This window comes from Phyllopteryx taeniolatus, chromosome 12, assembly GCF_024500385.1.
Source record: "Phyllopteryx taeniolatus isolate TA_2022b chromosome 12, UOR_Ptae_1.2, whole genome shotgun sequence".
NCBI lineage: Eukaryota > Metazoa > Chordata > Actinopteri > Syngnathiformes > Syngnathidae > Phyllopteryx > Phyllopteryx taeniolatus.
In genome coordinates this window covers 21,059,170-21,072,051 of record NC_084513.1, presented here as the reverse complement: position 1 = coordinate 21,072,051, position 12,882 = coordinate 21,059,170, and the positions used below count along the sequence as shown (strand labels likewise).

At 43.9% G+C, this 12,882-nt stretch overlaps 1 protein-coding gene across 6 annotated transcripts in view; it reads right to left on the bottom strand.

Annotated features, from left to right (window-relative positions):
• LOC133487172 (phospholipid-transporting ATPase IH-like) overlaps positions 1-12,882 on the bottom strand; it is a 131,878-nt gene that overhangs the window by 113,866 nt on the left and 5,130 nt on the right. The gene's annotated exons all lie outside the window — the stretch shown is intronic.

Sequence of the window (12,882 nt, the reverse complement as noted above, 5' to 3'; positions counted from 1 at the left end):
TTTTTTCTGTTCTGTTTTCTGAATCAAATATAATATAGAAACCATATTTTGGGCATTTTGTTTGTATCTTTTTATGCCTTTTTTGTCAGCCTGGCAAAGCGCTCCATTGAAGATGATATATATTTTTCATTTTTACTAAGACATAAAGCAAATCAATAATCCAATTTGCGGTTCTTTTACTTATTCTCTGACATCCATTCGTCCAGCTGCCCTACTTGCTGATAAACACTGGCCGCCGACCGACGGCCACAATCCTTTATGCTGTCGAATGTACAGTAGCGACACGCAAGCAGGAGAAAGAGCTTTTAATGGATTTGTATTCTATCGCGCACACTAAGGACAAGGCCACACGGGCGTATCCGACACAAACAAACCTCGTCGGTGCGAAGAAGCAAGGTGAGACGCGTCCCTGACGACGGCAGCTGAGAAATTGACGGTACCACACGGTAGAAAGAGTGACAATGGATAGGAGAAGAGCAGCAACAATGAATATGGAAGTCTGCTAGGACAAAGTCGCCCCCTCAGGATCCCACAAAGGGGGCCTTTTAAGGGTCAACTGGGTGTCCGCTACATTGTGACAAGTGAAGAAAGAGCGGACGCAACCTTGCTTGGTGTCTCCATGAATTATACATACATGCCCTCTGTCTCGCTCACTCGCACACAGGTTACACTCCGTCAGCCTCTCAGGTTAACCCCCCTCACGTCCGCCACGTTGCTGTGAGCCTCCATCTTATTGTCCTGACCTGTACGCAACAGAGGTGAGCGCATCGTTGTGCAACAGACACCACAACACACAGAATTGGATCGGCCCCTCTGACTGACCTCCAACGGCGCAACAGCTACTCTATACGGCGGGGGGTGGGCAGATTTGACCCCCGCTCGGCCCTCGAGGTCCACGTTTCCGCTCCCGCGGCTGCCGAGCAACACGACGAGCAATCAGAGGCCCTGTCAAAACGCTGACTGACACGTTCACGCCCACCCCGCCGCAGACTTGACAAATTACCCCGAAAAGTCAGACAGATCACGATCTAGTCGTCTTCCATATGGTTCACACGGGGGGGGGGGACGGGACCTAAGAATTGAAGCAATGTAGAGTGAGAGACTGAGCCGACAAACGTATTGTTTTAAATTCATTTTACATTCCTCTTAAAAATAAATGCCTTTCAGATTATTTGATCTTTCAAAAAATGAACCAGATGTGCGAGGACAATTGCGTGCAGTCCCGCTGTACGTCTTTCTGTAAAATGCTGATCCTTTCGATCGATGCTACTTGGTTCCAAGCCATCAAAATGTTCGTTTTATTTATTTTCTTTTTTTTTTACAATCTTTGATGTCCTTTTATCGGGTTTGCACGATCATTTGGGTTGAAAATTCCCAAAATATCCTTTTCGAAGCTATCGTAGTGGGTCTTTTTCACCTGGCTGTTGAGACGGCTGGATTTCTCATTAATATTCGACAGGTAAGCGGCCAAGCGTTCATAGCGACCGAAATAGCGAGCAAAAACAGCTCTTGTGAATGAGTACCAGAACGAAGACTAAGTTCCAACATTTCCCTGCCTGATAAAAATCACAAAGGTAAAATGGAAACAGATGAAGCATTTATACATTTTCTAAATCCAAAAAAAAAACATGCCAATGATTATGTCTTTGGACACACAACGCAGACTTGTAATAAACCTCCAAGCTCCATGATATACAGTATCCAAAGACTGGAGACACTGTGACGATACATTCACGTACAAAACATCACCATAGTTAATCAGGTGCAAAAAAAGTTGGTGTTTTTTCTCCTTTTGTCACCACCGCATAACCGTGTGATCACGCGTCTCCCGCAGGTCTCCCGCGCATTCGCGTTTACCTGCGGCGGAGGTTGGGGTGCGCACACGTCCAAATTGCACACGCGCATGCACGGGAGCACAAAAAGAGGGACCCCCGCTGGGAGAAAAAGAGCTACAGTACTGCCGACATCAACATTGGCCTAGATAAACACAATACCCACAAAAGAGTCACCGCATGAAAACAACCCTCCATCTCAGCATCAGTGCACTTATCTACTCATAAACATAGGGAGAAATCAATTCACTGAGAAACACTTTTTCCCCCCCTCGCTCGCTCACTCATTTGAAATTACAGCTGTGGGAGCAAAACTAGCATGATAGCATAGGTCAAATTCACTAACCTCTTCTCTCCATGGCAACAGCTTCCACAAGCTCATGGTTTATTATTTTCCTGCGGCTAAAGAGGTAGGTTTTTTCGCAACAAACCGTTGCTTATCTCTCTGTATTCGCCATTGCTGTACCGAAGCGAGCCTGCTCAGGCCGCATTTTAAAAAGCAATTTTGTTTATTCATTGCACAGAAACTTCACCTGCCTCTCAACTTCAGAATTTTTCGATTTCTTTTTTTTTTTTTTTTTTTTAACCCAAAGATTGGAGTTTCCCGAGCATTGTACCGTTTTCATTTTCGATTATTCCTTCAGCACGTCATCAATTTTATATTGACTTTAGTTTGGTCTAAACGTGAATTTCTACACAAACTTTGTATAGAGCTGTGCTTTTTCATTTTAAATTTCCACAGTAAACCCTTCGGGCAGCACATTTTATTTTCTTTTATCTAAAAAGAAGAATTTGTGCAAAAACCTTCAGCTGCCTCTGTATTTTTTTTCTTTTACTCTTATCAAAGCTTATTTAGTCAACAAATTTGTATTTATTCCTTTTTTACCTAAAGATGTCTCCCCTTCAAAAAATATATATATTTAATAATAATAATAATATAATATTTCCAGGGCAACCTTCTTAGCCAGAATTGTATAAAAAGTTTGTTGCTTTGTTGTTTTCCCCACCAGAAGATTTTGCACAAACATCCGCTCTCTCCTTTTTTTTCAAATTTGTATTTTCTTCCGCAACCCGTTTAGGCAGCTTTTAAAATGCACTCAACATTTTTTTCATTTTCAATTTCTGAGGCAACCCTTTTCAAGGCAGTACTTTAAATTTGTATTATTTTTTTTTGTCAATGTATTTATTTTTTGACCTAAAGCTGGAGGTTTTGCGCTGGAATGCATGCACATACAAAATGAACACACACGCTTTGATGGCACATATGCGTGTGCTGTCACAGCAACAGTGCGAGCGTCTCACAGGTTCCCTTTCACCGTGACCTGTATAATCAGTGTCACATTAGCAACACAACAAATCAAACGCTGCCAGTCTCCCTCGCCCGGCCTCAAAACGCACACGCGCTTAATGTGTGCGCCGCATGTCCTCCATCACGTTCCCAGCTGGCCACCGCACACCGTGTCAAACAGATGCTAATTAATATGATAACTAATACCCATTACACAACACGCGGGTCTCCAAAAGCGCTAATTTAATTTCCTCTTATTTAAAAGCAGAGAGGTGAGATGAATTAGAAGGAAGGAGAGAGAGAGAGAGAGAGGAAAAAAAAGGACAAATCTTCCCATTTGTTTCACAGCCAACAAGGTGAACATGTGAGTAGGTGGTTTGATTTGAATATATACTTTCATGCTATTATGAATAATAACGGTGTTAGGTGGTATAAAAACAAAAGACGATTGATTAAAGATAGAAAAACTTAAACCATAGCTGAAAGAAAATAAGAGCATTGCTTTGTGATGCAAATGAACATAAACACACCGCACAACAAGGTACACCTGCACAAACTAATGAGGTGGCTCAGTAATATAACACCTGTCTTTTCAGAAACGCATTCATTTAGCATCGTATTTGTTGTGGTAGTTGGTTTGGAACCGCATTGCGTCATACTGACAATTCTTTCAGTATCAACGCTATCGAACAAATAGTCACGTAAAAATGATATACAATTTTGAGACAGATTTTAATTGAAAAATAAGAGCTGTTGTGTTCGATACACATTTGAATAGTCCTCATGGGGAAAACAAATTGCTCGTCTCAAAATGTTCTAATAATTTTGATCATTTTAGGATAATATTTACTCATCGTTGAGCAGATTTGACATTTTAACTATAGCTTAGCAACTAATAGCAACAGGTTTTTTTACTTCCTCTCTTTTTTTTTCAAATGGATAAGCTACAATGTAGTAAAGCTATCAAAGGAGGTAGGGGGAATAAAAGGAAAGATGAAAAGCATACAATCAACACTAATCCAACTCTTGTATCTGGATGTACTGGCGGAGGGAGAGTCCGGGGGGCTTATGGGCACCAAACCTCCACGGGGCGGAGGAAGAAGAAAACAAGAGAGTAGACGAGAGGAAGGAAGAAATGGAGTAGGAGGAAAAAAGAGGAGGGAGGAAGGAAGGAAGGAGGGAAGGAAGGAAGGAAGTGACGGGAAGAGAGAAGCGTCGACGATTGGGGTGAGGGATGGGGGCCTCGGTTTGACTGAAGGGGGCGGGGGGCATGCTCAGATGTTCGGGCTCCAGCTGACATCGGCGGCCTCTAGTTTATGAGATGTGGTGATTAGTCAAAATGCTGCTAATCAATGACACATTCACGCCGGTTCCTGCTCCGTTGCGCCACACTAATTGGCCTATTCTGCAGCAAATGGGGAGATGCTGTTACCCCCACTGCGGCAACGGGGGGGGGGGGGGGGGGGGGGGGGGGGCGGGGTCACGTGTGTGTCAAACATTCACGTACTGTACATCTGTTCGGCTCTGGAGCCTGTATCAGATTCTTCAAAAAAAAAAAAAAAAGGTCAAATTGAGACAGATTGGATTTAAGCAGCGATGAAGCCGCATCAACAATAAGTAGAGAATGCGATCCTCCAGGGTGGGAGTCGGGAGGGGGGGGGGGGACGTGGAGAAGAGGCCTAAATTCAATTTAAGTTTGTTGAGTATTTAGATAATGTCTCCAAATCTAATGCCCACACTGGATTAATGGCCACTCGTCACAATGCAGCAGCAGCGCCACCAATGTCTGAACGCGGGAACTGCAGAACCACAGCCCACTTGGCTGGAACGTTTGTTTGCCTTCACCCAGTTGAGACGGAAACGGGGAAAAAAACTTTCGGCTGAAGCTTAGTGGAATAATACTCAAATGACATGCCGTGATTTTTTTTAAACATCTCTGCCTGACACTAGTTGATTTATACCACTTTTGTCGGTGACATATCGCAATGAAAAGTGTATATTAGAAAATGTATTAAATACATCAAATCTTTGATCTTTGGGGGGATTTTGTATCTCCATTACATTCTAAATTATTCTTTGAAATATAGCTGTGTCATTTATCACCTCTTTAATTTTTGGGGTTTTAATTATTGAACAAAAACTATCCCAACTATTTGATAATAATGTTCCATAATTCCAAAAGTACTCGGCAAAAGTCTTCACAGTAAAACAGCAACTAATAGGACACATTCAGGTTTTAGCTGTGACATTATTAGGACATAATTAGGGCTCCATTCCATTTAGGTTTGAGTTTTCTGTTAAATTGCAAACGCTACTTGCAAATGTAGCCAATCGGATTGTTTTCTTTTTTTCCCGGTTGTAAAGGGACTGAGAATCCCATATGGTCGTTATAGTCTCGCTCGATCACCTGACGCCCTACACTGTATATTGTGGACTTCGACGCACGAGCACAGCGCACCACAATGGGCCGGGTCATCGCAGGCCGTGCCGCTCTCAGGGTGAGTGGCGCTGTTTAACAGTGCTTTGCGTTGAAGAGCGGCACAAGAGGACGGTTCACTCAAACACATGACTGCTACTACCTAAATGTTAGTCTCTGGCTTTCACCACTTTCAGCTGAGGGGGCCGCCGCGCAATCATTTCGCTGCGTGTGCGCGTGGCCGGACGGTAATTACGTGCGGCAGGAGAAGCCGCTTGGGGGTAAATCGAGCCGCAATTATTCTTTTAACCTTACTCGAGCGTCACTAGCGGCAACACGAGGCGACACTTTAGTGGAAACTCACCAACGTGTGAAAACCACAGCGTGGATGGAGCTCAACGTCCCACAGCGGACGTTCATTCGTCTTCTTCAGACAGCAAACAAGTTGAGCGGGAGTCAACAGCGCCGCTGCTGGTTGTCGTCCAGTACGATATAGCGCGATTGGTTATCCTTTGGGCTGACATGAACGTCAATCGCATTACATCATACCGCAAGGTGCTTCTAAAATTTGTTGAATGAAGTAACACAAATATGTTACATATAAACACAAACAAAGCCTACAAAAATTGGATAGTATCTGTGGTGACATCTTGGGTTAAAAAAATTAAATACAATTGAAAAAAGACACTGTTGATGTTTAAAGTTCCTATGGGTGCTTTTATTGTTGGTCCCCTTCGCCGAAGCACATACCTCGGGTCAAACGTTTCCAACGTGCTGATAAATCACGACTTTTGTGACCTGTAAATGTCTGGCTAAAGTGGAGCGGCACACACGCGGCTGCTTTCTTGCCATACGGAAAACTAGTCAACATGGTTCCTCTCGTGTTGTCTCATTCGTTGTGGGAATCAAAGTCGCTGTTTTTGAACAAGTCGCTCGACAGGGCGGAAAGTTGGAAAGTTGTTGTACAGCGAGTGCGCTTTTGGAAGATTCGCTCCTCTCTGCTCACATCGATGTTGCTAATGCAAGCAGTGCAGTTCAGTGAACTGCAAAAAAAGCCACACCAAATGCAATTCAGAAAAATAAATGAAAAATAAAATCGTGCTGAGCAATAACTTTTTGATTACATTTGTTAACGTTTGACCGGATTGGGGAAAATACAGTTATATGCATGGTTATTACATTTTAAAACCTTACCTCAACTAAACAGTGTTTTGACACAACACAGTCAATTCATTAAATTTAGTGATAACGTCGCTAAAGTGTGACAGTAACACACACACACACACACACACGTAGTAGCACACTTTTTTTTTTTAATTCAACACTTACGCCAAATAGTGTCGCCACAGTCTTTTAAATAGCTGTTTTGTTTAGTTTTTTTCCACTACACACACACACACACACACGCATGCACAAACACAGGCAGAAGTAGCAGAGCTTCAGTTCAGGGATGCTCCTGAGTGATTTCCGCCTTTTGCCGCATCAATGATATCAAGCAACAGTAAATAAATTAACAGACAGAAATCTAAGAGACGGACGGCCGTGCTATGAGAAGGATTGTCGCCACTTCAAAATCCAAATAAGAAACACATCATATTCAACAAGAAATGTTATACACACACACACACACACACACACGCGCACAGGCTAATAATGTTATCGGCTCAGATCACTAGCTCAGCAGATCTCAAACCACGTCAGCCACGATAACTCACGCCATACACACACACGCACACACAAGCGCACACACAAGCGCACACACACACACACGCACGCAGAGAGGGGAGTTTGTGTGGCCCTTGTCAATAGGACGTTGAGGGTTTTGCCACTAATGACCAGAGATAAAAGAGGAGAGGTTAATGTGTTGCTGTGGGTGATCAAGATAAAAACGATCCCTTCAAGCTCGCACACAATGACACAGCGAGCGACAGAGCGACAGAGCGAAAGAGAGGGAGAGAGTGTTCAAAGCCCAGGTGAGGATTTTTTTTTTTTTTTTTAATACATTAAAAACAAGCCTTCCAATATTCATTCACACAGTATTTAATATGTGCCATAATTGGATTCATTCACATGGAGTTGGGCATAGAAAAAGCACTAAACGCGCTAAAAGGTAAGCGCAGATTTGCACGGACTGCGTTATCAGCACACAGCAAATATATATGGGCCTGTCGGCTAAACAAAAGGCCTTCATTTGGAAGCCTCCTTTGTGCATACATCTGTGCGTGTGCGCGCGAGCGTGCATGTGGACAACGACCAGCCACAACATTAGGTACACATGAGATCCAAGACAAGAACGAGAAGTATTCATTTAACAATAGGTTTGTTATTATGGCTTGTGTAGAACTGCGTTGCACCCTGAGCAGTGTTTCTAATACTTTGTTTACATTTAAGGGATGAGCATAATAACCGATTTAAAAAAATTGTGTGGACTCGATTGTGGATCAATGGAGTCTTTCCGCAACCGGCAGAGGTGCTGTTGATCCACTCTCAACTAGCGACACCAAAAAAAGGGATGGATTTTGGTTTCCTATCGTTTCGAAAGTAAAGAATTTGACTTGTACGGTTTTCTCCGGGGACTCCAGTTTCCTCCCACATTCTCAAAACAAGCATTGAAGGTTCACTTCAGACTAAATGGTCCAAAAGTGTGAATGTGAGTGATTGGATGCACGGCTGGATGAGAATAGTGTAGTTAGTCAAGTCCGATAACTAGGCCCATCAATAGTTAGTTACTAAGTCAGAATATTAGAAATGATATGATATGATGCAGTGCGGTTTTACTGGGTGGGCATAATAATCGATTAGTCGAGTAGTCAATTGATTGATTGACGACAACATGGTATCGGATACGCTATTTGTTTACAGTGTCCCTCGGAGGGGTCCTGTGGGGGGGTGCTTCGGGGGTATGGGGTACCGAACCCCCTGATACGGGCTGTTCGGTCCGTGTTTATCAGTTTATCAGTTTATTTTTGAAAGGGGACAACGCAATTTCATAAAACACATGAAGTACACATGGTTAAAAAAGCCCGAATTAGCCAGAAGGCTCGTTTTCATCTGTAGTCCCCTGGCCATGATGTCAAAAAGCAGTCAAATACATCTACAAGACAATATAATACAGGATACATCATCAAACTATACTATTAAGAGAGAATCAAACCATCATTTTTTGGATCATAACAAAAAGACAACATAACATACTTGTCTTTTAGTGTTGGCAGCTATAGCCACATTTTCAGGTTTTTTGTGAAGGCCTCGTATGTTGTAAGCAGTTTACAACCGGAGTCAGAGTTTGGTGCGCATATCCGGCAGTAAGTCGGACTCGTTTCCGGTGAGGGTTGAACTCCGCCAAGGCTGCCCTTTGTCACCGATTCCGTTCATAACTTTTATGGAAAGAATTTCAAGGCATCGAGGGGGTCCGGTTTGGTGGCCTCAGTATGTGGTTCCGTGATTTCCAACTCTCACTGGAGCAGTTTGCAGCCGAGTGTGAAGCGGCTGGGATGAGAATCGGCACCTCGGATAAGCGGTAGAAAATGGATGGATGGATAGAATTTGCAAGCGTACCTAATGTTGTGGCTTGTCGGTGTATACAAAAGCAAACATAAACTGTGGATTCCCTGTGAATGAAAAGTAACATGAAATAGCACCCCCCCCCCCCGTCCAAAACCACCAAAACCCCCCACATCGTCATCCCCCATCTGTGTGGCCGGCCGGCCTGGGTCGTCTGACATTTGGACACTTGTCAATCATCTCTTTCAATAGCCCAAACGGCAGGAAAAATGGAGTCGGGGGTCAGAAACTCGGCATATCGCCATGGCAACAGCTGCATTGAAGTTCATAGCCTGCTGGGACTGTAGCGCTAAGTGTGTGTGTGTGTGTGCGTGCACGCAAGTATGTGTGTGGGAAGTCCATTTTAGTTTACGCTTCAAGGGTGTGCGCGCGCCTCCTCGTGTGTCCAATTGTTCACCGTCAGCCAGAGGCAAATACTCCTCCCCCAAGCCTTTTTTTTTTTTTTTTTCTCCCCCTCTCGAGCTCTTACACCTCTCACCTTGCAACCTCACACGCCGTTTCCGCCTTTTTCTCCCTCATTTCTCTTGTTCACACTTTTTATTTACACTTCGCTGCTCTACACAGCAGGTCAGGGAGCAAGGCCCTGCAGGAAGTACAGCTTCCTCCAAAAATTGAGCACTTAACCTTTGACCTCTCTTTGCCTCACCAACGTGCTTCACCTTGCAAGCCCCACCCCCACGCAGCCTCAAAGCATAATTATCGTCACGGGCAAATCTGCCGTGGTTATACGGCGTCGGAGAACTCCAAGAGTCTCGAAACCGTGCTTGCAGACGACCACAAGACGGTATATCCCACTGGCTCCCGTTTCTAACACCAAACATGCGCTAGGTAGTTCCGTTTGTACAGCGGCGACGTAAGCCAAACTTGACTCAGCTAACCTACGCTAAAGCAGCAATGAAGTCGCACTTACAGTACATATTTGTATGAAAGACACAAACAGTCAAATAAAACACAGTGAGTACGGCAGTAGCTTAGCGTGGAAGAACGTATCCTTACAAGTTTGCGCAAACTAGTTCATTCGTATTCTTGGAACTTCATACGTCGTTGCTGTCATAAACCGAGGACCCCGTGTACAGTACCATAAAAGTTCTAAGGTTCCAATGAAAAATACAAAAATAAATCACCAAACCCTATTGTCTGAACCCAATGCTCTGTGCCCTGAACTGATTGGAACTTATTGAATTGATCACCGTTTTGGTACAACCTTAACCTATTTGCAACCACTAAAACACATTTCGCACTGCGATGCCCTTGTGTTGCGTAACGGTAAGCACAGGTAAGCAAAGGGAAACTAAATTAAAGCACAACTGTCTCGAAATAAACAGTAGCTCAAAGCTCGACACACTTGTGGCTAACGCTGTGAAGACGGTTTTACAGTACTATCGACGGAGAGAATCAGAGAGACCGAGGCAGAGTAAGAATAAGAGGACGCAGAGGCGGCACAGTAGAAGAGAAAGAACAATGATGTATTTGAGATGAAATATGGACTCCTTTCATAGACCATGTTCTTGTCCACGGTTTGACCGAGTGCAGCGCAGCCTAAGCAGATTCAGTCTGTCCACTGCCGTCAGAAGATTCAGAGACATGTCATTACGTACATGTTTACAGGATGACTGCACAGTCCTGTAGGTTCAAGACCCCGACAGGACCATCCGCCCACCTCCCCCTGTCCTTGAGCAAGACACTGAAACCTCGAAATGCTCGTATTGGTCCCCAGTTAGCCTGTTTACCTACAGGCTACAGTGGATATAAAAAGTCTACACACCCCTGTTCAAATGCCAGGTTTTTGCGATATAAAAAGAATGACACCATTTTGTTTTCCACCATGAATGTGGCCTACAACCTGTCCATCCATCCATCCATTTTCTGTACTGCTTCTAACTCAAATGAAAACAATGAACTCCTTTCCCAAGGCGAAGTAAATATAAAAAAAATAAAATGAGTGTGCACACTTTCTTATATTGTAACTTGGGATGTGACAACCACATTCAAACTAATGTTAAATGGGAAGCATACAGCACACACTTGCCACCATTTAAAGTGGCTCTAATTAACTTCACAAATAAAGTTCAGATGGTCTAGTAGACTTTTCCTGACCTTTTTTATTTTGTGTTATTTTGAATTTTGAATTTATTTATTTTTTTACATGATTTGTGGTAACACTGCTAACACATGTGCTAACATGCTCGACTGTTGGTGCGATGTATTTTTGGTGACGGGTGTCGTTGTTTTTGCGCCAAACATACTATTTGGAATTATGGGCAGTTTTATCAGGCCATGGCACAGTTTCCCCACATGTGTTCGGGAGATTTTGATTTGAGATTTAACATGAGTTTGCAATTTTATTGGTTAATTCTGAGCACAGTCTCAGCCCCAGTTACAAGAGCGTGTGAACATTATCTTCATTGTTTATTGTTACTTCCCCTCACGGTTTTTTTTTTTATTATTAAAATGAATTACGCAAGATATAGGCCACATTAATGGTAGAAAAAGTTTAGAAATTATATATCTTGCTCTGAATTTTTAAAATCACAAAAACCTGGCATGGACTTTTATATCCACTGTATTTCATAGCAAAAAAGAACTTACGTTGCGGGTCCAATTACCAGAAGTGTGTCTCACTTTTCGCCACGGTAGCAGTTGATCTCGGTTATCAATTTTGTAAGGTAGCGCCATCTATGGCAGCGGAGGGCGACAAGGTGAGTCCTGCGCTTTGCAAGTATGCTGGGAATACACTCGAAAAGGTTGCCACAAAAGCATTTGTAGTCTGATAAATCACACTTGTTTGCCAGCTTTCAATCTGCACGAGCATTTGCGTGCACGTCGGGCCACTACGTTCGGGCGCTGGCGGTCGGTGACAATCATAGGGGATAATTTGTGTTCCCGGTCGAGAAAATCACTCCGATGGAGCCCGTGGGGGGGGACAATCCGGTGACCTGTTTAGCGAACACTTATCACGGAGAGGCTCACCGCAGCTATTCAAGCGGCCGATGCGGCACACAAACAGCCGAGCTGTTGCCGCGATTTCCAGCCCAGACGATGACAGCATGGGAGAAATCACTTTAATGACGCGCTTGAAAATTGCTCCAAAAATGTGCCGCTTTTCAAACAAATCTTGGAGGAAAATAATGGCACAATAGCTACGCGGTTCTTTTTTTTTTGTATGATTCTTTTTTTTATGCTTTTCCAAGCCTGCTGGGAGGGCAAGTTGAAAATATCAAAATGCAAAAATGCTCTTTTTGCTTGCAAGTCTGCTGAGTAAAATCAGCTGCTAATAGCTGTTTGATGTGGATTAACATGCTCCATTACACCCAATGCCCCACGGCTGCCAGAAACATCACACACACACACACACACACACACACGCACACGCATACCGCAGACCCTGCTCCCACAGATGGACAAGGCCTGACTGGAATGGCATAATTCTAGGGGATAATTCGTGGATAATTTCGGGATAATCTTCAACCAGCAAACCCATTCGGAGCGCCGCCACCCAAGTTTGCCCACAGCCTGATTAGCGGGCGCCCGGTGCCAGCCACTTGTAGTGACCAGCACCGCCAGCAGCCACTTTGCCACCTCACAAATAAACACAAACAAAGACCCCTTGGTGGAAGGGGGGCGGGGTTGCATACGGCGCCCGCCTGCCAATCACACGGACGGAAGTCGGACACAGCATTCCGAAGCCACCGTGAGGCGTTCCATTATGTGTCATTGCCATCTCGTGGTGGAAAAGCAGTACATTTCACAGATGATTACTGAATGTGGCATTTTACAGTAGC